The sequence below is a fragment of the Tamandua tetradactyla genome, chromosome 8, assembly GCF_023851605.1.
Source record: "Tamandua tetradactyla isolate mTamTet1 chromosome 8, mTamTet1.pri, whole genome shotgun sequence".
Lineage (NCBI taxonomy): Eukaryota > Metazoa > Chordata > Mammalia > Pilosa > Myrmecophagidae > Tamandua > Tamandua tetradactyla.
In genome coordinates this window covers 97,968,398-97,992,191 of record NC_135334.1, presented here as the reverse complement: position 1 = coordinate 97,992,191, position 23,794 = coordinate 97,968,398, and positions in this window count along the sequence as shown.

Genomic DNA, 23,794 nt, shown 5'->3' with positions numbered 1-23,794 from the left:
GGCTTAGAGAGACCGAGGCCACATCTGAGCAACAACAGAGGTCCTCCAGAAGTAACTCTTAGGCATGCCTATAGGTAGTCTAAGCTTCTATGCTACTACATAAGCTTCACAAGAGTAAGCCTCATGATTGAGGGCATGGGCTATTGAATTGGGTGTTCCTAAAGTTTGACACAGTATCAGAGGATTCCCTGATGGTAAGGTTTAATAGTTTCATAGTCTTTCTCCCCTCCCTCGGGGGACTTTGCCAATACTTTTTGATTATCTGCTTAATATACTCTAGGATGTTTCCAGGCATTACAATAATCTATACAGGATTAAAGGACCTCTTTCTTATTCTGTGCTCCCTGTGTTTCAGTTGTTCAAATGAACTATACAGATAGGTTGAATTAGATTATGCACTACAGAAAATTTTAGTTCCAGATCAAATAAACCTTTCTTCCATTGGTCTCAAAGAGTATGTATGGTTCTAAAATACAGATACTGTCTTCCTTACCCCTATGCTCTGAATTACTTTAGCTGTAACATGTTTGGTTCTGTAACATGTTTGGTTTCATTCTTATCTCTAAATATCAGGTTATATATTTAGAACAGCCTCTTAAAATCCAGAAATAATAATCACCACTCTGGAGTTGATGTGTCTGCTCTGAAAGCTTACAATCCAGGTCTCTATTTCTCTATTTCCTTATAAACATTTTCTAAAGGTGACCATACCATTGTTGTTCTTTTGTTTCTTGCTTATTTTGTCTCACCAAATGTCCCACGTGTTCATTCACATTATTGCATGCCTCATGACTTTGATTCTTTTTGTAGCCCCACAACCTTAGTTCATAAGTATACACCAGTGTTCGCCAATCTATTTCTCTGACGGTGCATCCTTCAGTCACCTGCATTTATCGGGCATCATATAGAAGGCCCAAAGTCCACAGTCCATCAACATTCTCAGTTTTAGATAATTCCAGTGTTCCCAAGAGAAAGAAAACCAATAAACACACCCTCACCAAATAGGAGAGCTAAACTTCCCCTTAACTCTTGTCCCTCCCCCAATTATTTACCTCTGTTGTTGTGGTAGTGCTGATGGTTTCCTTTTGAACATAGCTCATAGCATGCAATAGCAGTTTTCCCCCTGTACCCTGGACTTAAACAGTCTTTATACAAGAATTATATCTTTGAAGTAATTCTTGCAAGAACTAATTCATATTTCTAGTGTGAATCAGTGGGACATGTAGGTCTATACAAATCCTTTCCATCTTGTTCATCTTCAATATGGTAATATTACGTATAGACCCACTAGAGAATCAACTTCACTTTTATTTCCTTACAGTGGCGTTCAACCTCAATAGCTAATGGTTCATCCATCTCTAGCTTCTACGTATCTCTAAGTCCCCTATATTTTGTATTACAAGCCTCTGATTATACTTTTACGCTGGTCATAAAAATAGAATCTATCCTTTTTTTGTCTAGCTAATTTCACTCAGCATTATGTCCTCAAGGCTCATCTGCCTTGTCATGTGCTTCAGGACGTCATTTTGTCTTACTGCTGCATAATATTCCATCATATGCATATACAATATTTTGTTGATCCACTCATTTGTTGATGGGCATTTGGTTCGTTTCCATCTTTTGGTGATTGTGAATAATACTGCAATGAACATCGGTGAGCAAATGTCTGTTTGTATCACTGCTTTCAGCTCTTCTGCATATACACCAAGTAGTGCTATTGCTGAGTCATAGGGTGACTTGATATTTAGTTTCCTAAGGAACCACGAAACAGTATTGCATAGTGGCTGCACCATTATTCATTCCCACCAGCAGTGCATAACTATCCCAGTTTCTCCACATCCCCTCTCCAACATTTATAGTTTCCTGTTTGTTTAATAGCAGCCATTCTTATAGGTGTGAGGTGGTATTTCACTGTAGTCTTGATCTGCATTTCCCTTATAGCCAATGAAGATGAGCATGTCTTCATGCGCTTTTGAGCCATCTGTACTTGCTCTTCAGAAAAATGCCCATTCATACCTTTAGCCCATTTTATAATGGGGTTGTTTGTTCTTTTGTTGTTGAGTTGTAAGATTTCTTTGTATGTATATAGGAAATCAAGCTTTTGTCCAATATGTGATTTCCAAATATTTTCTCCCATTGAGTTGACTTCCTCTTCACCGTTTAGACAGTCTTTTGAAGTGCAGAAGCATTTGATTTTGAGGGGTTTCCATTTATCTATTTTTTCTTTTGTTGCTTGTGCTTTAGGTGTAAAGTTTAGAAAGCTACCTCCTATTATTAGGTCTTGAAGATGTTTCCCTACATTTTCTTCTAGAAGCTTTCTATTTCTGCACTCTCAATTCAATTCCATTGGTCAGTGCTTCTGTCTTTATGCCAGTACCATGCTGTCTTGACCACTATGGCTTTATAATAGGTGAGAAAGTGTTAATCAGCCCACTTTGTTCTTCTTTTCTAGGATGCTTTTAGCAATTTGGGGTCATTTTCCCTTCCAGATAAATTTGGTAGTTAGCTTTTCCAAATCTTCAAAGTAGGTTGTTGGGAATTTGATTGGTATTGTGTTGAATCTGTAAATCAATTTGGGGAGAATTGACATCTTAACTATATTTAGCCATCCTATCCATAAGCAGGGAATGTTTTTATACCTATTTAGATCCCCTTTGATTTCTTTTAGCAATGCTTGTAGCTTTCTGTGTACAAATCTTTTACGTCCCTATTTAAGTTCATTCCTAAGTATTTAATTCTTTTAGTTGCTATTTTGAATGGATTTTTTTCCTTAAATGACTCCTAAGCTAGGTTATTGCATGTGTATAGAAATGCTACTGATTTTGCACATTAATTTTATATCCTGCCACCTTGCTGAATCTGTTTATTAGCTCAAGTAACTTTGCTGTAGATTTATAAGGATCTTCCAAGTATAGTATCATATCATCTGTAAATAATGAGAGTTTTATTTCTTCCTTTCCAATTTGGATGCCTTTTATTTCTTTGTCCTGCCTGATTGCTCTAGCCAGAACTTGTAGCACAGTGTTGAATAATAGTAGTGACAGTGGGCATACTTGTCTTGTACCCTATCTTAGGGGGAAAGTTTACAGTTTCTTTCTATTGAGTATGATGCTGGCTATTGTTTTTTCATATATTCCCCTTATCATATTGAGGCGCTTGCCTTTGATGCCAATCTTTTGGAGTGCTTTTATCAGAAAAGGATCCTGAATTTTGTTGTATGCTTTCCCAGCATCAATCGAGATGATCATGTGATTTTTCCCTTTCAATTTGATAATGTGCTGTATTACATTAATTTATTTTCTTGTGTTGAACCATTCTTGCATCCCTGGTATAAACCGCATGTGCTGGTTTGAAAGGAAGTATGCCCCCTAAGAAAAGCCATGTTTTGATATAAATCCCATTTCTAAAAGGTAGAATAATCTTTATTCAATACTGTATATTTGAAACTGTAATGAGATCATCTCCCTGGTTGATGAGATTTAGTTAAGAACGGTTGTTAAACTGGATTAGGGGATGACATGTCTCCACCCATCTGAGTGGGTCTTGATTAGTTTCTGAAGTCCTATAAAAGAGGAAACATTTTGGAGAATGAGAGACTCAGAGAGAGCAGAGAATGCTGCAGCACCATGAAGCAGAGTCCACCAGCCAGCAACCTTTGGAGATGAAGAAGGGAAATGCCTCCCGGGGAGCTTCATGAAACCAGAAGCCAGGAGAGTAAGCTAGCAGATGATGCCGTGTCTACCATGTGCCCTTCCAGCCGAGAGAGAAGCCCTGACTGCGTTCGCCATGTGCCTTTCCAGATGAGAGAGAAACCCTGAACTTCATCGGCCTTCTTGAACCAAGGTATCTTTCCCCGGATGCCTTTGATTGAACATTTCTATAGACTTGTTTTAATTGGGACATTTTCTCGGCCTTAGATCTGTAAACTAGCAACTCATTAAATTCCCTTTGTTAAAAGCCATTCTGTTTCTGGTATATTGCATTCCAGCAGCTAGCAAACTAGAACAGATTTTGGTACCGGAGAGTGGAGTGCTGCTGCTGCAGTTTGCAAATACCAAACATGTTGGAACGGCTTTTTAAATGGATATGGGGAAGATTCTGGAAGAGTTGTGAAAAGCTTGATAGAGAAGACCTAGAATGTTTTGAAGAGACTGTTGGTAGAAATGTGGACTCTAAAGACACTTCTGATGAGGCCTTAGACAGAAATGAGGTCCGTGTTATTGTAGACTGGAAGGAAGGCGATCCTTGTTTTAAAATGGCAGATAATCTGGCAAAATTGACTGGTAGTTTTGGCTGGAAGGCAGATTTTAAGAGCCATGAACTTGGATATTTAGCAGAAGAGATCTCCAAATTAAATGTCGAAAGTGCAGTCTGGTTTCTCCTTGCAGCTTATAGTGAAATGCGACAGGAAAGAGATAAGCTGAAAACTGAACTCTTGAGTAAAAAGAAACCAGAAGTTGAGGTCCCGGAAAATTCTGGGCCTACAGAAAGGGAGACTACAGAGTATAGTGTGGATTTAACTAAATGTGGAACCAGCCAGCCATTTCAGAGAAAGTCAGGATCGGACATGGAGTTATCCAGGAAAGATTTGTGGAAACTCCTTATGTCTGATGGGCATGATCCAAGGCTACTGCATAGAAAGCCAACGAGAGTGCTGTGGGACCTGTATAAACAGAGCCGCTGCCAGTCTGGACTGAGGGGTTCAGAGAAGGGACACATTGGAGGAAAAATAACTTCAGAGGCAAAACCGTGGAGGCTGAGGTCTGAAGTCAAGAAGCCTCAGGCCAGGAGAGTGGACCCACCCAAGCCCGTGGAGAGGGTGAGTTTGCCCCAAAGGCAGAGAATGGGCCTTCCACCTCATTGCAGTGGAAGAGTCATGCCGCCTCAGGCCTTGGAGAAGGTGAAGCACATTCCTTGGGGTTTGGGGAGAGCCTGGCTGCCACCACATGGAGGGGTTGAGCGTGTGCCCCGGAGATGGCAGAGAGCCCGGGTGTGGCCCCAATGCTTGGAGAGGGTGGAGCTGAGAGAAAGGTGGTCTCCCCAATATCCCCCAAGGTTGCATTCAGAGAGAGGCAGGCGTAGGCATTTGGATAGGGTGGGACTGCCGCTTTCTAAAGCCCTGAGGATAAATGACTGTCAGACTTTGAAATCTAATGGACTTTGCCCTGCAGGTTTTCGAAACTGTATGGGTCCGGTGACCCCTGTGTTCCTTCCTCCCTATGGAAATGTATATATATATCCTATGAATGTTCCTCCTTTGTATGTTGGCAGCAAATAACTTGTTATGAGTTTTAAAAGGTCCAGAGCAAATGGAGAAAATTTTGCCTTAGGATAGACCATGCCTGTAACTGACTTGATGAGATTTTATACTGTCTCTAATTTTTTACTTCATTGTATTGCTACTGATAGGTTTAAGGATTTCTGACATTGTTATGAAATTAATGTATTTTGTATATGGGAAAAACATGTCTTTTTTAGGGGCCAGAGGGTGGAATGTGCTGGTTTGAAAGGAAGTATGCCCCCTAAGAAAAGCCATGTTTTGATATAAATCCCATTTCTAAAAGGTAGAATAATCTTTATTCAATACTGTATATTTGAAACTGTAATGAGATCATCTCCCTGGTTGATGAGATTTAGTTAAGAACGGTTGTTAAACTGGATTAGGGGATGACATGTCTCCACCCATCTGAGTGGGTCTTGATTAGTTTCTGAAGTCCTATAAAAGAGGAAACATTTTGGAGAATGAGAGACTCAGAGAGAGCAGAGAATGCTGCAGCACCATGAAGCAGAGTCCACCAGCCAGCAACCTTTGGAGATGAAGAAGGGAAATGCCTCCCGGGGAGCTTCATGAAACCAGAAGCCAGGAGAGTAAGCTAGCAGATGACGCCGTGTCTACCATGTGCCCTTCCAGCCGAGAGAGAAGCCCTGACTGCGTTCGCCATGTGCCTTTCCAGATGAGAGAGAAACCCTGAACTTCATCGGCCTTCTTGAACCAAGGTATCTTTCCCCGGATGCCTTTGATTGGACATTTCTATAGACTTGTTTTAATTGGGACATTTTCTCGGCCTTAGATCTGTAAACTAGCAACTCATTAAATTCCCTTTGTTAAAAGCCATTCTGTTTCTGGTATATTGCATTCCAGCAGCTAGCAAACTAGAACACCGCACTTGGTCATGGTGTATAATTCTTTTAATGTGATGTTTCATTCAATTTGCTAATATTTTATTGAGAATTTTTGCATATATGTTCACTAGAGAGTGTGGCCTGTATTTTTGCTTTCTTATAGCATCTTTACCAGGTTTTGGTATTAAAATGGTATTAGCTTCATAAAATGAGTTAGGTAGAGTTCCTTTTTCCACAATTCTTTGGAAAAGTTTGAGTAGGATTGGTGTTAGTTCTTTCTGGAATGTTTGATAAAATTCCCTTGTGAAGCCATCTGGCCCTGGGCTTTTCTTTGTAAGATTTTTGATGATTGATTGAATCTCTATGCTTGTGATTGTGATTGGTTTGTTGAGATCTTCTATTTCTTCCTGAGTCAGTGGAGCTTGTTTGTGTGTCTCCAGGAATTTATCCATTTCATCTAAGCTGTCTAGTTTGTTGGCATAGAGTTGTTCATAGTATCCTCTGATGATTTCTTTTATGTCTTCGGGGTTTGTGGTAACGCACACCTTCTCATTTCTGATTTTGTTTATTTGCATTCTCTCTTTTTTTCTTTGTCAGTCTTGCAAGTGGCCCATCAATTTTATTGATTTTCTCAAAGAACCAACTTTTAGTTTTATTGATTCTTTGTATTGTTCTTTTGTTCTCCCATTTGTTTATTTCTGCTTTAATCTTCGTTATTTCTCTTGTCCAATTTGCTTTGGGGTTAGTTTGCTGTTCTTTCTCAAGTTCCTCCAGGTATGCTGTTAAGTCCTTGATTTTTGCTCTGTCTTGTTTTTTAATATAGGCTTTTAAGGCAATAAATTTCCCTCTCAGCACAACCTTTGCCACATCCCATAAGTTCTGATAAGTTGTATTCTCATTTTCTTTCATCTCCAGGTAGCTACTGATTTCTGTAGCAATTTCTTCTTTGACCCACTAGTTGTTTAAGAGAGTGTTGTTTAAACTCCATATATTTGTGAATGTTCTCAATCTTTGGTGGTTACTGAGATCCAGCTTCATCCCATTGTGATCAGAGAAAATGCTTTGATTAATTTCAATGTTTTTAAGTTTATAAAGACCTGTTTTGTACCCTAGCATATGATGTTACCCTGAAGAATGTTCCATGAGTACTAGAAAAGAATGTATAACCTTGTACTTTGGGTGCAATGACCTATATATGTCTGTTAGTTCTAATTCACTTATCAAATTATTTAACTTCTTTATTTCCTTGTTGATCTTCTGTCTGGTTGTTCTATCTATAGAGGAGAGTGGTGTATTGAAGTTTCCTACTGTTATTGTTGAAACATGTATTGCTCCCTTCAGTTTTGGCAATGTCTATCTCATGTACTTTGGAGCCCCTTAATTGGGAGCATAAAGATTTATGATTGTTATATCTTCTTGGTGAATTGACCCTTTAATTAGTATATAGTGTCCTTCTTTGTCTCTTTTGATGGCTTTACATTTAAAGTCTATTTTGTCTGATGATAGTATACTCCATCTTTCTTTTGGTTACAACTTATGTGGAAAATCTTTTTCCATCCTTTCACTTTCAATTTATTTGTATGCTTGTGTCTAAGATGAATCTCTTGTAAGCAGCATATAGCTGGATTATGCTTCTTAATCCATTCTGCCTATCTGTATCTTTTAATTGGTAAATTGTCTGTTAACATTCAAAGTTACTACCGAAAATGTGTTTCTTGATTCCACCATCTTATTTTTTTTCTTTTTTGTCAGATCTATATATTCTTTTCCCTCTTTCTCTTTGTACTCTTTAAATTACCCTTAGTGGTACTCTTCAATTCAGTGCCCTCCTCCAGACCTCACCCTCCTGTCTTTTTTTTTTTTTTAGCCAGCAGAACTCCTTTTAGTATTTCTTGTAGGGCCAGGCTCTTGTTGACAAATTCTTTCAAGACTTCTTTGTCTGTGAAAACTTTAATCTCTCCCTCAATTTTGAAGGACAATTTGGCTGGGTACAGAACTCTTGGCTGGAAGTCTTTCTCTTTCAAGATCTTGAATATATCTTACCACTGCCTTCTCGCCCCCAGGGTGCTAGTTGTGTAGTCTGAACTCAGTCTTATTTGATTTCCTTTGTATATAGTAGATTGTTTTTGTCTTGCCACTTTCAGGATTTTCTGCCTGTCATCAACACTTGACAGACTGATTAGTATGTGCCTTGGGGAAGGCCTATTTGTATTTATTCTGTTTGGAGTTTGTTGGGCTTCTTTGACTTGGACATAAATATCCTTTACATGGGTTGGGAAGTTTTCCCCCATTATATCTTCAACTACTTTTCCAAGCCCTTTACTCTTCTTGTCTCCTTCTGGGACACCAGTGATTCTTATATTTGTGAGCTTTGCTTTGTCTATTATTTCCCTGAGTTCCCATTCAATTTTTTCCATTTTTTTTTTTTTTTTTTTTTTTTTACCATTTGCTGTTTTGAGTCTTCAAAGTCAATTATCCTGTCCTCTATGTCACTTATTCTTTTTTCTGTCCCTTCAAATCTGGTGTTGTATGCCTCTGGTATGTTTTTTATTTGGTCAACAGAGTCTTTAATCTCTGTGATATCCACTATTTTTCTTTTTATTCTTTCAAATTTCTCTTTATGCTCTTCTACTATTTTCTTGATTCCTTTATGTCATTTGCTATCCAGCTTATTTTATTAAGCAGAGTTGTATGAACATCTTTGATTAGTTGTTCCAACATCTGTGTCTCTTCTGGTGTTTTAATTTGGTCATTAGGCAGGGTTATATCTGTCTGCATTGTGATATGCTTAGTGATCTTCTACTGTCTTTGTGGCATGTAAATATCTTGATTGATTTACTCTGGTAGTTGATTTCTTTCAGTAGTCTAAGGCCTTGTGTTTGCCCAATGATGGTACAGCAGGGAGCAGGTCATGCAGTGGGGCACTCAGTGTGGTGATTTATTTCAGGGCAGGTATAGGTGCAGTTTGAGGATATGACACTGATGCTTGTGATTGTGGGTGCCCAGCACCCAGGGAGGTTGTAGCTGTCCAGGTATACCGGTCTGGGGGGCACACTAGCCTAAGGCACAGGGCCCTTTGGGTGCATGCATAGAGCTGTGGCAGTAGGTCGGTGTTATGCCTTCATGGATTGGGGACAGATGTGACCCAGCTGCGCAGGTCAGTACTTTCTCAGAGGTAGGAATTGTGGCCGAGGGCTGTGTACATGCGTGGTTCTAGGACTGCTGTAAAGCGCAGTTTCCAGAGCTGAATGAAGTGGTTAGGGGCCCGTGAGCACGTGTGTGCCTGGGAGTGCCATAAATGGATATGCAGAGCTCAGGCGGGGTGGAGTGAGGCTGTCTGACACTATGGGCAGGGGGAGGGGGGCAGGGGTTGCCTAGGTATAGAGGTTAGTGCTTGCAGCCTTTATGTGCTGGTAACAGCCTGCAGGGAACACGGTGGTAGTGCTCAGGAGGGGTGCAGGAGAGGTGGGTTGGGGTGCACTTGGGATGGGGGTGTGGGGCAGGTAGGTGCACTGGGGGCTGGTGGGATGGGGGTACCTGGAGCACAGGGAATGGGCGCAGGTGACAGGGTTCAGGTGCATGCCGTGTGGTGTGAGTCACCGGTCATGGGGCTGTGCTGGTGAAGGTAGCATGCCCAAGGAACATTACCTGTAGCTTATTTCCTAGTCCCAAGCTCCCATCTGTGCACTCCCACAGACTCTGCACTTCCACACCAGGCACCAGCTTTCTGCCTCTTGGTTCCTCGGCCTCTGCAACCAGGGCTGCCCCATGTGCTGCAGAAGGCTCTCCCAGGTCAGCTGCACTCCCGAATTGCCACATCAGAAGCCCTCCTGTCCCTTCTCTAAGTCTTCCGTAGAGCAGGGCTAATTTCAAGCTACTCTGTTTGGCCCTTCTTTGATTTCTTTTAGTAATTTATTATGGTTTCTATGTATAGGTCTTTTGTGGCCTTGGTTAAATTTATTCCTAAATATTTAATTCTTTTGATTGTTATTGTAGATGGAATTTTGTCTTGAATTCCTCCTCCAATTTTCAGACTGCTTATTATTAATGCATAGAAACACTACTGATTATTTTGTGTTGTTCTTGAACTCTGCTACTTTGCTGTACTCATTTATTAGCTTTAGCAGCTTTGATGTAGATTTTTCAGGATTTTCTACATATAGTATCATGTCATCTGCAAACTAAAAGCTTTACCTCTTTCTTTCCAATTTGCATGCTTTTTTTTTTTTTTTTTTTGCCTAATTGCTCTAGCTAGAATTTCCAGCACAATATTGAATAACAGTGGGCATCCTCCTGAATGCTGTGGCCTCATGTTCTAGTTTGCTAGCTGCTGGAATGCGATATACCAGTACTGGAATGGCTTTTAAATGGGGGAATTTAGAAAGTTGCAAGTTTGCAGTTCTAAGATGGTGGAAATGTCCAATTAAATCAACTCTATAAAAATGCCCAAATTAAGGCACCACCAAGAGGTTACCTTCACTCAAGAAAGGCTGATGAAGTTCAGGGCTTCTCTCTCAGCTGAAAAGGCACATGGCGAACATGGCAATGTCTGCTAGCTTCCTCTCCAGGCCTGTTGCTTCTTGAAGCTCCCCAGGTCAATTTTCCTTCTTCATCTCCAAATTTCTCTGGTGACATGGGGTCTTTGTTTCATCATTCTCATCATCATTTTCTGCTCTCCAGAATCTCCCACCTTTTCCAAAATGCTTCTTCTTTTAAAGGATTCCAATAAACCAATCAAGACCCACCTGGAACGGGTGGAGTCACATCTACCTCTAATCAAAAGTTAATACCCACAATCGGGTGATTCACATTTCCATGAGAGCAATCAAAAAGCTCCTAGCCAGCCAGCAATACTGAATGAGGATTAAAGGACATGACTTTTCTGGGGTCCACTACAGATTCAAACCAGCATCCCTTCTCTCATTCTCTTTATCCTTTGGGGTTTATAGCTTTAAAAAAAAACGTTTAAATATCATTTAGTGAGATTCCAGGAGGGAGCAGATATAACCCATTTGCTCAGTCTTCCAGTTTTAATGGAAAATTTATTCATTTTGTAATTAAAACAAATTTATCTTTACCATGTAAACCTTGAAGCAGAAGCTATGTCTCTCTTTTCAAAGGTAGAACCATAGCAATATTCACTGCAGAAAAATTCCTAATTTTAAAATTTATACCAGTTTTAAATTTCTCTATTCTGAACAAAGTAAGATAATAACATGCAAAATTTTAAAGCATTTCCTCTCTAGTGAGACCTCCTCTCTAGCTGAAACTGTTCTCACTCTGGCTCGCTACACAACATGAACAAAAGCCAAGTGTTTCTTTGTGTTAGGGCCTTTTCACTGGCTCACTGTTATATTATCCTTTGAAATTTTTCTTCTTTCATAGAGTATACTGCTATCTAAAAATACCTTGTTTGTTTTCTGTTTACAAAATGTAAACAGAGCACCTTGATTTCCTCTTGAGGTTGTTAACAAGTTACCATAGACTTAGTGGATTGTCAGAGCACAAATATGATCTTAATGTTCTGTGGTGAGAAGTCTGACACGGGTCTCAAGGTATTGGCAGTGCTGTGACCCTCTGCAGGATCTTAGGGAGAATCTGTTCCTGGCCCTTTCCAACTTCTCGAGGCTGTCTGCATTCCTTGGCAGTGGCCTCCAATCAGCAATCACATTCCTCTGGTGTTTGCTTTCACTGTCTCATCTCTTTCTCTGACTCCTTCTTCCCTCTTTCCTTTAGAAGAGTTCATTGTAATCCAGGACAATCTCCCCATCTCAAGAACTTTAACTTAATTACATCTGCAAAGTTTCTTTTGTCAAATAAGGGAATGTATCCACAGGTTCTGGGGATTTTGACATGAACGTCTTTGGATATCATTCTGCCTAGCCCGGTATCTGTTGGTCTTTTGGTGTGTGTGATTGTTGTGTGTTGTCTTTTCTCATTCCACTATAGAAAACTCCTGAATGTCAGGAAACTGTATCTATCTTATTCACAACTCTATTTCCAGGCCCTAGAGTTCCCCTTGCTACAAAGGATGTACTCAATAGATACATTTGAATAAATGAATAGTCAGGGTTCATATTTAGAGTTGTTTTCCTAGGAAAGAGGAATGGATTTTATTTATCTCTCACGGCACTTGTGTCCTATGGTGGATTGAATTCTGTGTCCCAATTTACACATGTTCTTGGTCTTGACCCACACTACTGTGGGCATGAACCCATTGTAAATAGGATCTCTTGAAGATATTATTGTAGGTAAGATGTGGCCCAGTTGAATGAGGTTGTATCTTCATCTGGATTACTGGAATCAGTTATGTGGGATTCATCTTCCTGAAGCAATCCTCTGGTTATTCCCTCTGTTTTAGCAAAATCTTTCAGAACCTCAAGCTCTAATGAATAATTTCCAGTTCTTCCTGATATTTTCTCATTTGCCAAGAATTGGACTGAATCTAACTTTCGAAATTGATTTCCTATTTTTCCCTATTAGTGTTGTACATACTCCAACAAATCTGAGCTCTTTGTTCCGCACAGAGGCCCTGGCCCAACCCCTCTGCCTTTATGCAACTACTGCTCTCACTTACAAGGCCATTTCTCTTCCCCTTCAACCACTAACAGCCAAACTTTACTCAGAGCTCAAGAGTCAGATCAAATGCCTTCTCTTTAATGCTGCCTTTCTTTATCTCCTCCCTGGAAACTGGGCTCCAACTTTAACGTTCATTGGCAGAAATGTACAACCTTGGAGAAGGTAATTAAATTTCTTTAAATCTAAGTTTACTTGTTAAATAGAGTGAATATATTTTGAGGATTAAATTAAAGAATATATGTAGGCCCCCATCACAGAGCCTGGAACACATGAGAATTACTATTACTACTACTACTATTATTTATCTAAACCTCTTTTATGACACTTGCCACTTTTTTTACCTTGCAGCCATGAAACTATGGAGTCCATGTTTACATCATATGCAGTTCCCATAACCTTTGCCAAAATACCTGACATCTAGTACAAATTTAAATGTATTTATATAATACATAATCTTCCTAAACTTTGTTACCAGGCTCCTTCCCACTTACGGCAAATTGTAATTAAAAACATAAAATTTAGACCTAAATAGTATGTCAGCCCCTGCCCTGCTCTTACTGCATGTACAGCATTGGTTATGTTATTTAACAATGCCAGTTTTACATTCTCCATACTTGAAATGAAGATACTAGTAATAACTATCTTAAAAGTTTCTGTAAGGATTAAAAGAGATAATCTTTATAAAGGGCTTCGTATAACCTGGTTCTCGTAGTTAACCAATAAATTCTGGCTTCTTGTATTTATTATTTCCTTTTTATTGGGCAGAAACCTCTGCCTAAAAAGCACAACCTTTTTTCACTTTTTACCTGGCTAATTCTTTCTCAACTTTGTGTCTCAGTTTTTAGGTGTCATTTCCTTAGGGAGGCATTCTCTGACAACATTGTATTAGTCAGGGTTCTTCAGAGAAACAGAACCATCCAGGAATTGGCTCAGATGGTCATGGGGGCTGGCAAGTCCAAATTCTGTATTTCAGATCACAAGCTGGAAACTCTGATGTTTAAGTTTTTAGTCTGAATACCCCAGAGGAATTTGGCTGCTTGAAATTCTGACAAGAACCAATGCTGAAGTGGAGTTTCTGACCTCTAAAATTCTCAGTTCTGACTTTTAATACCTCTTACTAATTAGGTAAGGAGACCACCTGCATATCTGAGGATGAATTCCTTTGTTGACTCTAGATGCAATAAACTGATTGTAGATGCACTCAACTAATTATAGATGAAAACCCCATCTATGAAAGACCTTCACAATAGCAAGTAGGCCAGGGCTTAACCAAACAAGTTAACCAAACAGCCAAACAACTGTACTAGCTAAGTTGACACATGAAATTAATCATCACAACCCTCAATAGAATCTTTTTATAGCCAATATCTTTTTATCAGGCCTTACCACCAATGTGTAATGATTGATTAACTACTATCAAATAATTATTGAATGCACTTTAGGTACTTATCATTTGAATACCCCATTATCCTGGGGATGGAGCTCTACATTCCATGAAAACAAGAACTCCAATTAGTTTGATTTGGACCCAGATTGCCTTAGGTTGAATCCAGCTCCTTTTTATTTCTGCCTTGGATGAGTTCCTTAATCTGTCTAAATCTCAATTTTCTCATGTGAAAATTACAAAATAACATTATTACCCCAAGCAATTGCTGTAGGGATTGAAAGAAATTCTCTATATAAAATATATAGCATACAGTACCTAGCACCTAAGAAGTACTCAAAAATTACTAATTAGTATTAATATTTTTCTCAGTGCCTAACATCTAGTTAGTTGAGTTAATGAATGAATAAGAGAACAAATTACCCAGGTCCTTGGCCAAATCTAGAAATATGGTATATGTCATGGAAGAGTGTGAAAATTTACTAGGTGCAGGTGACCATGTCCTCGTTAGAGATGTTCTTGAATCAAAGGAAAGAAAACCCCAGGGAAGAGATGCCTAACATCACTGCCCTCAACTAATTTCCTCTATCATGGCTGTTACAATCCAATTTAGAACCAGAATTTGAAAAAAAAAATAAAAGCTCAGCGAATTCAATTTGTTTTTCCCTAGGGTGGTCTTTTAGAAATAGAGAAAGGCTTCTAGGGTAGTGGAAAAGATCAAGTCAAGGCAAGTCTTGCTCCTTAGGTGAAGCGTGACTTGGGGCAACAATATTTTAGTGTGAAGATGGACAGAAACTCATTAGAACTTTTCAGCTATGTAATGTGGCTGTCTACAGTCTAAGAAAAATAAAACTGTTCAATGAACATAAACAGCATTAAACTTCTTTTAAGGAATCATTTACTACCTTTAGAATAAATTGGTGTTCTGGAACAAATATGTCCTTTGAAGGGCATGCAAGATTTATTTCTGCATCGCTTTTACAGCATTTGAGACAATTCAGTGGCACAACTTTGCAATCAGACTGTCCTGGTTTAAAACCCAGGTGGATATGTCACTTTAAAGTGAATCATGACTCACACAGGTTTTAAATCTACTTTTTAGGACTGACAGTTTGATAGCTGAAGTCCTTTCTATTTCCTTAAATAGGAAGAGCTGAAACGGCAACAATTTTTGCTGAGCCACAAAGCACAGAATATTAGAATACTTTTTAGAAATAAAAGTACTTTTATTCTTTTAGAATAAAAACATTATTTAGTCAAAAGCCCTTAGTTCACAGATGGAAAACCAAGGACTAGAGAAGATAGGTTGGATTTCCTAGCATCACACTGCAAATTCAAACTTTGGAATCAGAATTGAAAACTAGATCTATTTCACATGTACCAGAGATTCCCTTGCTTGAATTACCTTACTAGAGGAAGCTGTTCCATTTAAGATTAAGATGCAGTATCATGAAATGCCTGAATGAGAAGGGCTTTGAGAATTTGTTTCACCAGGGCCAGAGTTCTTTTATCCCAACATGTAAGAGTCTATCCTTGGATGCCTTTTGTTTGGTGTTCTAGGAAGAATATGTACTCTTGCTCTCTTAGTAAAAAACTGTATGTTTAATGACTGGGAGGGATAAATGAACACAGCTTATTTATAAACACACACACTATATTTATACATATACATACACGTGTGTGTATATATATGTGTGTGTATATATATATATATATATATATGTTCTTTTTTAAGTGGAGACCTTCACTTCCTTTGCTGTATTCCCTCCTCATTACTCCTATAAAGGAAGATTGATTGCCCAGATGAAATCCATAACATCAATCAGGCCACATTTGTGGATGGACTGAATATCGTGTTAAAGCCTCAGGCCACTCTTTGTGTTGTCCCTTTCCAACTCCTTCATTAATGCAACTGAGGGAGTAAGTTAGGCAGATATGACCCTCCTGTCTATATCAGGATATCTGGCACTTATAAAACTTTTAATAAAGAAGTCCTTTGGTTCATCTTGGAATCCTTATGTATAAAATTCCCTCAGTGAACTCACAGAAGAAATAAAAAATTAGGCACTCTTGGATTCCTTAACATATTTCCATGAAATTTCAATTCATTTATTTACTCAAAAAGTGTGTATTAAGTACCTGTTATGTGCCAACCTCTACTGCAGGCACTGGAATAACAGGGCAACCAAGATAGACAACTTTTCATCTTGATGGAACTTACATTCTAGTTGGAGAAAAAAATCAGAACACTGAAAATCAGTAAATATCACAATGACAAACAAGAACAAAAATAAAAAACCATATCAATATGACACTCAATTTTGTACAGCATTATATATCATTGACCATTTATTAAGGTCTAGGCAGTGTTTGAAGTGCTTTATATGTGATATTTCATTTTTTATTACCTTATTACGAATTAGTGTATAGTATGATATGATATGGTACAGTATCATATAGTATGAAGTAGTATAGTGATACAATATTTTTCAGATGACAAAACTGCATTTGCAAGACCCACAGTCCTTAAATGTCTGAGGTATAACCTAAATGTGGATTCAAGGAGCATGGATATGCACAAATTTCCATCCTTTCATTTACCAATACTAAGAAATCACAGTGTTCTGGGTACTATGATAAATATTATAAATATGAAGATGAGTAAGACTGCTTCAACTGTTAAGACATTTCCATCTGGTAGAGGAAATAGACAGAAACACCTGCACTGATGTGTCATGAGAACCAAGGCAGAGGATTGTAAAGGTGGCAGTGGGAGGACAAAATTGGTTCTTTTTAGATGGTGACAAGCATGCTTCACAGAGGAAAGGGCACTGGAGCTGCACCCTTCACTGTGTACAATAGCCTTTTTCTTCTTGATGCCATTGCATTAAGTATCTAGGCAGTTATTTGATTATGGTGGAAGATACATGGTGACGGGAGACAAGTCACCAGTTTTCTAGATCAAACTCTGTTAGTAACCCGCAGCATGAGAAACTGCATTGAACTGTCTAATGCCATCTTTTTTCATGTATAACAATGGAGTTAACGATACTATCCCATTTCTAGAATGCAGTTGCTGTGTGCTCTAAATAACATAAAAAGTGAGGGATGGCTTTATAAAAATAAATACGGTAAAAATGTGAAGCAGCATGTTTGCAAAGATTACTTAGTCGGATCAAACCATTTCCTCACTTTTGAACCTTTTCTTTTCTAGGCCAAATCAAAGTCCATAGTGTCTCTTCACATGGTTTGATTACAACCCTTTACATGTGACCTGTTTTGGGCCTATGCTATCGCTTTTCCAAAGCGGGTCATCAATATATGGAATTTGCCATTATTCTTTTAGGATTTTATATTCTGCTTCTCCATGGCATGCCATTCATTCATTTGTTCACACATTCAGTCATTCATTCTTTCTTTCATTTAACTTGGAACAAATTATGAATATTTTTGCTTGCTTCTTTTTTTAAAAAAACAGATTTTAAAAATCTTTGCTTATTATAAAAATTCAAACAGTAAAACAAGGGAATACAAATTTTAATTCACTAAAAATCCTACCCCCCAGATATAACTTTTCTTACATTTTGGGAAATGTCTCTACATATTGGTAGCTCTCAGATTTTAATTTGTATCAAAATTACTTTGGAAATTTGTTAACAATGCATATTCCCCCAAGCCTTAACTCCCAGGAATTATAGCTTAGTTTATACAGGGTAGACCCAGGATTATGAATGTAAAATATCAGATTTTTAAACATCTGAGGGGATTTAAATGCAGATGGTTTGCAGACCATACATTGAAGTAGGAAAAAAACAAAACAAAACACAACTTTATTGCTGCTAACAATACCTTGTGTCAATCTTGAAAGAAGTATGTGGCTTTACCTAAATGTTCTTGCCACAGACGTGGTTGGTTGACTCTTCCAGTACAATTTTCAGCTCATTCCTCCCTTGTGGCTTTATACTATAAAGGCTAAGAAGCCCACTACTCCTTTTCCATCTCCCCTGTGCTGTGTGAACCAATTCTAGCCAATGAGAGCTTCTAAGAAGCTAATATGTTTCCTGGCAGAATGGAAGGTACAAGAGGCAAACTGGTTCTCGCTGCCCCCTCACTATTTGAAGTATACATTTTTCATGCTATCTTTTGAATTCACCTGCATAGATGTCATAATCCTGTAACTCGACAGGCACTTGATGTAAGTTCCATCTATCAGACCTACTCTAAATGAGACTGATTTGGAAATGAGCATTGTTAGGAATCAGGTTCTGCACACCTGTTAGCATTTTGTTAGCATAGATGGCTGGTGGTTGATGCATCATTGAAAATGATAGTTCCCAACGGGAGGGAAGATAGGGTGATCTATTCATCTTGGTTTGCCCAGAACTTTCAAGATTTTGCCACTGAAAGTCTTGTGTCTCCAGACACCCTTCAGTACCCAGAAACCCCCATGTTTCAGGAACTTCCTCAGCCCCACACAAATCTGGATGGTTTGTCACCCATGGCTAGGTGACACTTCTGATGCAGAAGTGAACATAAACTCAAGTTGCAATAAAACCAAGTTCTTAGAATGTTGTGCCAAGCAGTGGCAAGTGGCTGGCTGCAGTTTCATCTGACCTGTTCTGCAGTGGGATTTGGGAATTTTCTACTGAAAACCTAGTCTACCTTTTCTTTTTACCCTAGGGACGGTTTCATGAGCCCAGAATATACTATAAATCACTTTTGAGTTTAAACTGGCAAGAGTGAATTTGTCATTTTCAACTTAAGCTCCCTGATTGATGCACCTTCTTCCTTCCTCAAATACTGCTGTGAAGCTGGAGCTATAGCAGCTGTCTTGTAATATGAAATGATGAGAATGAAGATAAAAGCCAATTGGATGAAGGATAGCAGAAAAGGAAGGAAGAGAGGGAGGGAGAGAGGAAGGGAGGGAGGGAGGGAGGGAAGGAGGGAGGGAGGGAGGAAGGAAGGAAGGAAGGAAGGAAGGGCGAGCTGTCTTTGATGGCATAATTGAGTCAATGAACTAGTCCTGAAACTTCCTATCTGTAAAACTTCTTATGACCTGGGTTAATAAATGCCTTTTTAAAGTCATTTGTACTCCAGTTAAATAAGAAATTTTAATTGATAGGGCTAATTCATGTTATGTAACCTGCTTTTTTCTCTCACTCAATAGTGTATGATTTCCATATTTCTCTGCCAATAATGAAGATTGACAGCATCTCTATACAAACTATAACCTTAGATTTTGGGGATGCGCCATATACTTTTCCCACAATGCCTTATTCATCTGTACCGAGCTATTTTATATTTTCATGCTTCTTTATTATGTTACTTGCTAAAAGTTAAAATAAATATTTGAATGCTTTGATAAACATTAGATATAACATGATTAAAAGAATGATTAAGAATTCGCTATGTAAAGTTCTTGGATAGTTCCTGCTCATTTCTGTAGCAGCTCAATTTCTGCAGAACCAAGGAATTTTTCCATCTGTCTTTTCTGTTCCTTCAAAACATTTTTGTCCTGACTCTGCAGAATAATTCCTAGATATAATATCCTAGAACATCGGATATCTCTTCCAAACAAGAAATCGGACAGGTTTTAGTTGTGAAAGGTTTTAGCTGTGATTAGATGATTAAAAGCAAGAAAAATGTAGAAAAGGAAGAAGGAAGGGAATAAAGAAGGAAACAAGGAGTGAGTGAGAAAGAATAAACAATTATAATGAAGGATGAAAGAAAGAAAAGAGTACACCAAACTGGAGTGCCACTGTGAAAATGATTATGAACAGACATCACATGACTTGCTTATGAGCTGTTCCTCATTTGTTACCCTATTTAAAAACTCTTTAGATTAACCCCTTATCCTACCTTCAATGTGTTAGTGATTCCATAAGAAACAAAGTAACCTCTAAGCTAGAGCATTTTGCCAAGACAAGAACTTTAAGTCAGGCCCAGGTCTTTCAACCTATGTCTCCTTTACCCCTGGAATCTTCCTGTTGCTATGACACTTGCTGCAGACATCTTGCTTCCACTCAACAAGCCCTGTTTTCTTAGGATCCAGGATTCGTTAGAGACTTATCAAAGAGACCTTCAGCTGACATAATGGAGTCGTGTCTTTTGGCATCAGGACACTGAAGTCACTCTTATCATGGCCCTTGGTTGGTATCTTTGCTTCTACTTTGCTTGCTTTGTACAGCATCCTGCTTCTTGTGTGCAGAATGTGACAAGGAAAATTCATCATTGTTGACTCAGGATGCCAATCTCTATGACAAATCTTCCAGGGAAGCCTTCAAAAATAATTAACATTGCAACTGTAACACTGAACTATGTGCACTAATTTTCAGCAGATAGCGACTTCACTGAATGTTTGAGCAAGTTTAAAAACAAACACACAGGTTATATTGTACCTTTGGGAAGTCATTTCACCCCTATGAGCCTCAGATTCCTTACGTGTGAGATCAGATAACAATCCCCATTTTATAAAGTCATGTTGAGAAATAAGTGATGATATATGTGAAGTGACTAACAGTGCCCAGTACATAATCAACTGCTAATTTCCCCCTCCTGATCCCCACCTTCCTTAGGATGGAAATTTCTAGGAAGGACTCAGGTTTTGGCAGAGTAAGGGAGTGGGTCTAGAAGTACATTGTTAGAAATTTTGTGGCAATTGTGTGGAAAAGAATCAAAAAGCCTGAGCCTGGAGATGAATATGCCATATTGTGTATGAGCTCTCTTGTTTGATACATTCCCCAACACTATGATTTCTTGAATTTTATAATCTCTCACACACCTAAGTCTGACAGTTTCAATTCTGAGGACATGAGATGGCCATTCCTTTTTAAGATCCTATTAAATAAAAATAAATCTCAATATCACTCAACATCCTAATTAGATAATATTAATGCTTTTTCCTTTTTTAGACTTTATAATTTTTCTTTCATTTGTTATATTCACCCTTAACTTCTTAGGCAAATTAATCAAGTTTATTTTCAATCCATTACCCATTTGTTTGAACACTTCCATTTTGGAAGACATGTTCTCAGTTTGCCTCCCTTTGGAGAGCTGGTACTCAGTAACATCATTATAGCATTCTGTGAACTCCTCTAGATGAATCACCTCCTCCATATGGAAATGTCAATTGGAACAAAGCAAGTGCAACATAGTCTCAGGCAACACAGAATCATTAACAAAGACTCCCCTGTTCTCTCAATCAACAAGCAATTCTTTTCTTAAATCTTCAGGAAAAACAAGCACTAGGGGTTAAAGAGGAAAAAGGCAGAGGAGAGTGTCTGAGGTCAGCTGGTCAGTTCACATGTCTGTTCCTACCTACACCTCTTCAGATCAGGGCCTTTGAGCTGCCTTTCATACGGGCTATGGCTAATTTCAATATTGACAGAGCTAGTGATAATTATCCCAAGAACAATGGAGATATTATTGCTCCCAAGCTTTTTCAGTAGACAGAACTAGGTAATATATATGTGTATTGTGTGTGTGTCACACAGTTTTATCTATATTTATTCATCTATATTTGAAAACAATGAGTTCTGTCCAATACATCTAATTATAATATAACATGACTGGGTAGATTCTAGTTTTCTCCTTTTAAATATTTGCAACTCCTTTCTCCAACTAACTATTACTCTTACTATACTTACATATTTGATTAATCTCCTTTTAAGTAACCAATTACCCTTACCCTTTCTATGTTGATGACTCCTCATTTCTCTTGGGTCTCAACAAATGATTCCTCTTTTTCTACTATGTGGAATATTCGTGTGGTACTTAGATTCAGTTGTCAACTTGGCCAGGTGAGCATACCTAGTTTTGTTGCTACGGATGTGAGCCAATGGTACGTGAACCTCATCTGTTGCTGATATACATCTGCAGTCGGCTAGGAGGCATACCTGCTGTAATGAAGGACATTTGACTTAACTGGCTGATGCTTAAATGAGAGACCACAACGTAGCACAGCCTAAGCAGCTTAGCATTCCTCATCTCAGCACTCGCAGCTCAGCCCAGGCCTTTGGAGATGGAGAAAGAAGTTACCCCAGGGAAAGCTGTTGGAACCCAGGGACCTGGAGAGAAGGCCAGCAGAGACTATCCTGTGCCTTCCCACGTAAGAAAGAACCTCAGTGGAAAGTTAGCTGACTTTCCTCTGAAGAACTGACAAAATAAATCCCCTTTTAATAAAAGCCAATCCGTTTCTGGTGTGTTACATTCCGGCAGCTAGCAAACTAGAACAATTCGTAAGACTGGTATTACTTGTTCTTGAGTGATTTTAGAAATTGCTATTGAAGTAGTTGAATTAGTAGATTTTATTTTGGTAGAAGATTTTTTATTCAGATTCAATTTCTTACATAGTTATGGGGGCTATTCAGAATTTCTATTTCTTCCTAAGTTCATTTTTGAATCTCACTTTTCCACACATGTCCATTTCTTCTAAAATTTTCTTATTTTAATGTGTGAAAACTCTGCACTGAAGAATCTTCTTTTTCCTAATTTTGGGAATTTCTATATTTTCTATTTCTTTCTTGATTAGTCTCACTAGAACTCACTATTTTTCCAACAATGAACTTTTGGAAGTACCAATGTTCTCTTATATCTTTTAATTCATTAATTTCTGCTGTTAAATTGATGATTTCCTCCCTTTTCCTTTCTTTTTTGTTCAATTTTCTATTTAGCTTCTTCAGATATACGCTTAGACTAATTATTGTGCTGTTTTTTCCCCCTTTGGAATAACTTAATTACAGGTTATAATTTCCCCCATAACAACTTGTAAGAAGTATTTAGTGCATCTAACAAAATTTGAGTTATTTTTGATACCATGTGTTTTAGTTTGTTAATGTTGCTAAGAACACAATATACCAAAAATGAGTTGATGCTCAACGGAATTTATTAAGCTTCAAGTTTACAGTTCTGAGCTCATAAGTATGTCCAAACTAAAGATAACTTGACTCAAGAAAGGGTTCTGGGTTTCTGTGTCAATTGGGAAAGTACATGGTGGCATCTTTCTCTCCTGGCTTCTTATTTCAAATGGCTTCACTAGGGGCATTTTCTTTCTGCATCTCATGTCTCTGTGTCAGCTTTGAAGCTTTTTCCAAGATGGTTCCCTCTTAAAGAACTCTAGTAAGCTACCCACCTTGAATGGGTATTTTCATCGAAACCACCTAATCAAAAGGTCCCATTCACAATTGGGTGGGTCACATCTCCGTGGAAACAACCTAATAAAAAAGATCCCACCCAACAATATTGAATCAGAATTAAAGAACATGCCTTTTCTGAGGTATACAACAGTTTCAAACAAGCACACCATTAATTAAAAGTATTTTTAAAATTTCATTTTGATAACTTTTTGGCTCCATGAGTTATTTCAATTTTGTTTAGTAATTTTCCTAGTCATCATTTTTTTACTGTGGATACAGAAAATCATCCAACTGATTTCAGTCCTTTGAAATTTGTTGAGGTATTTGTTTTTTAAATGGCCTGGCATTTGGTCAATTTTTGTGAATGTTTAGTATGTGATTGAAAAGATATTTTTTTCTTCCATTATTGAGTATAGTGTTTCATACTTGCATATAAAGTCTATTTTGTTAATCATGTAGTTCAAATGGTCACAAGTCTTACTCTTTTTTTTTTTTTTTTTTTGTCTGTATGGTATTTTTTTGCTATGTCAACTTGGTTTAGCCAGAGCTCCTTTCCCAGACATCTTTTCTTTTT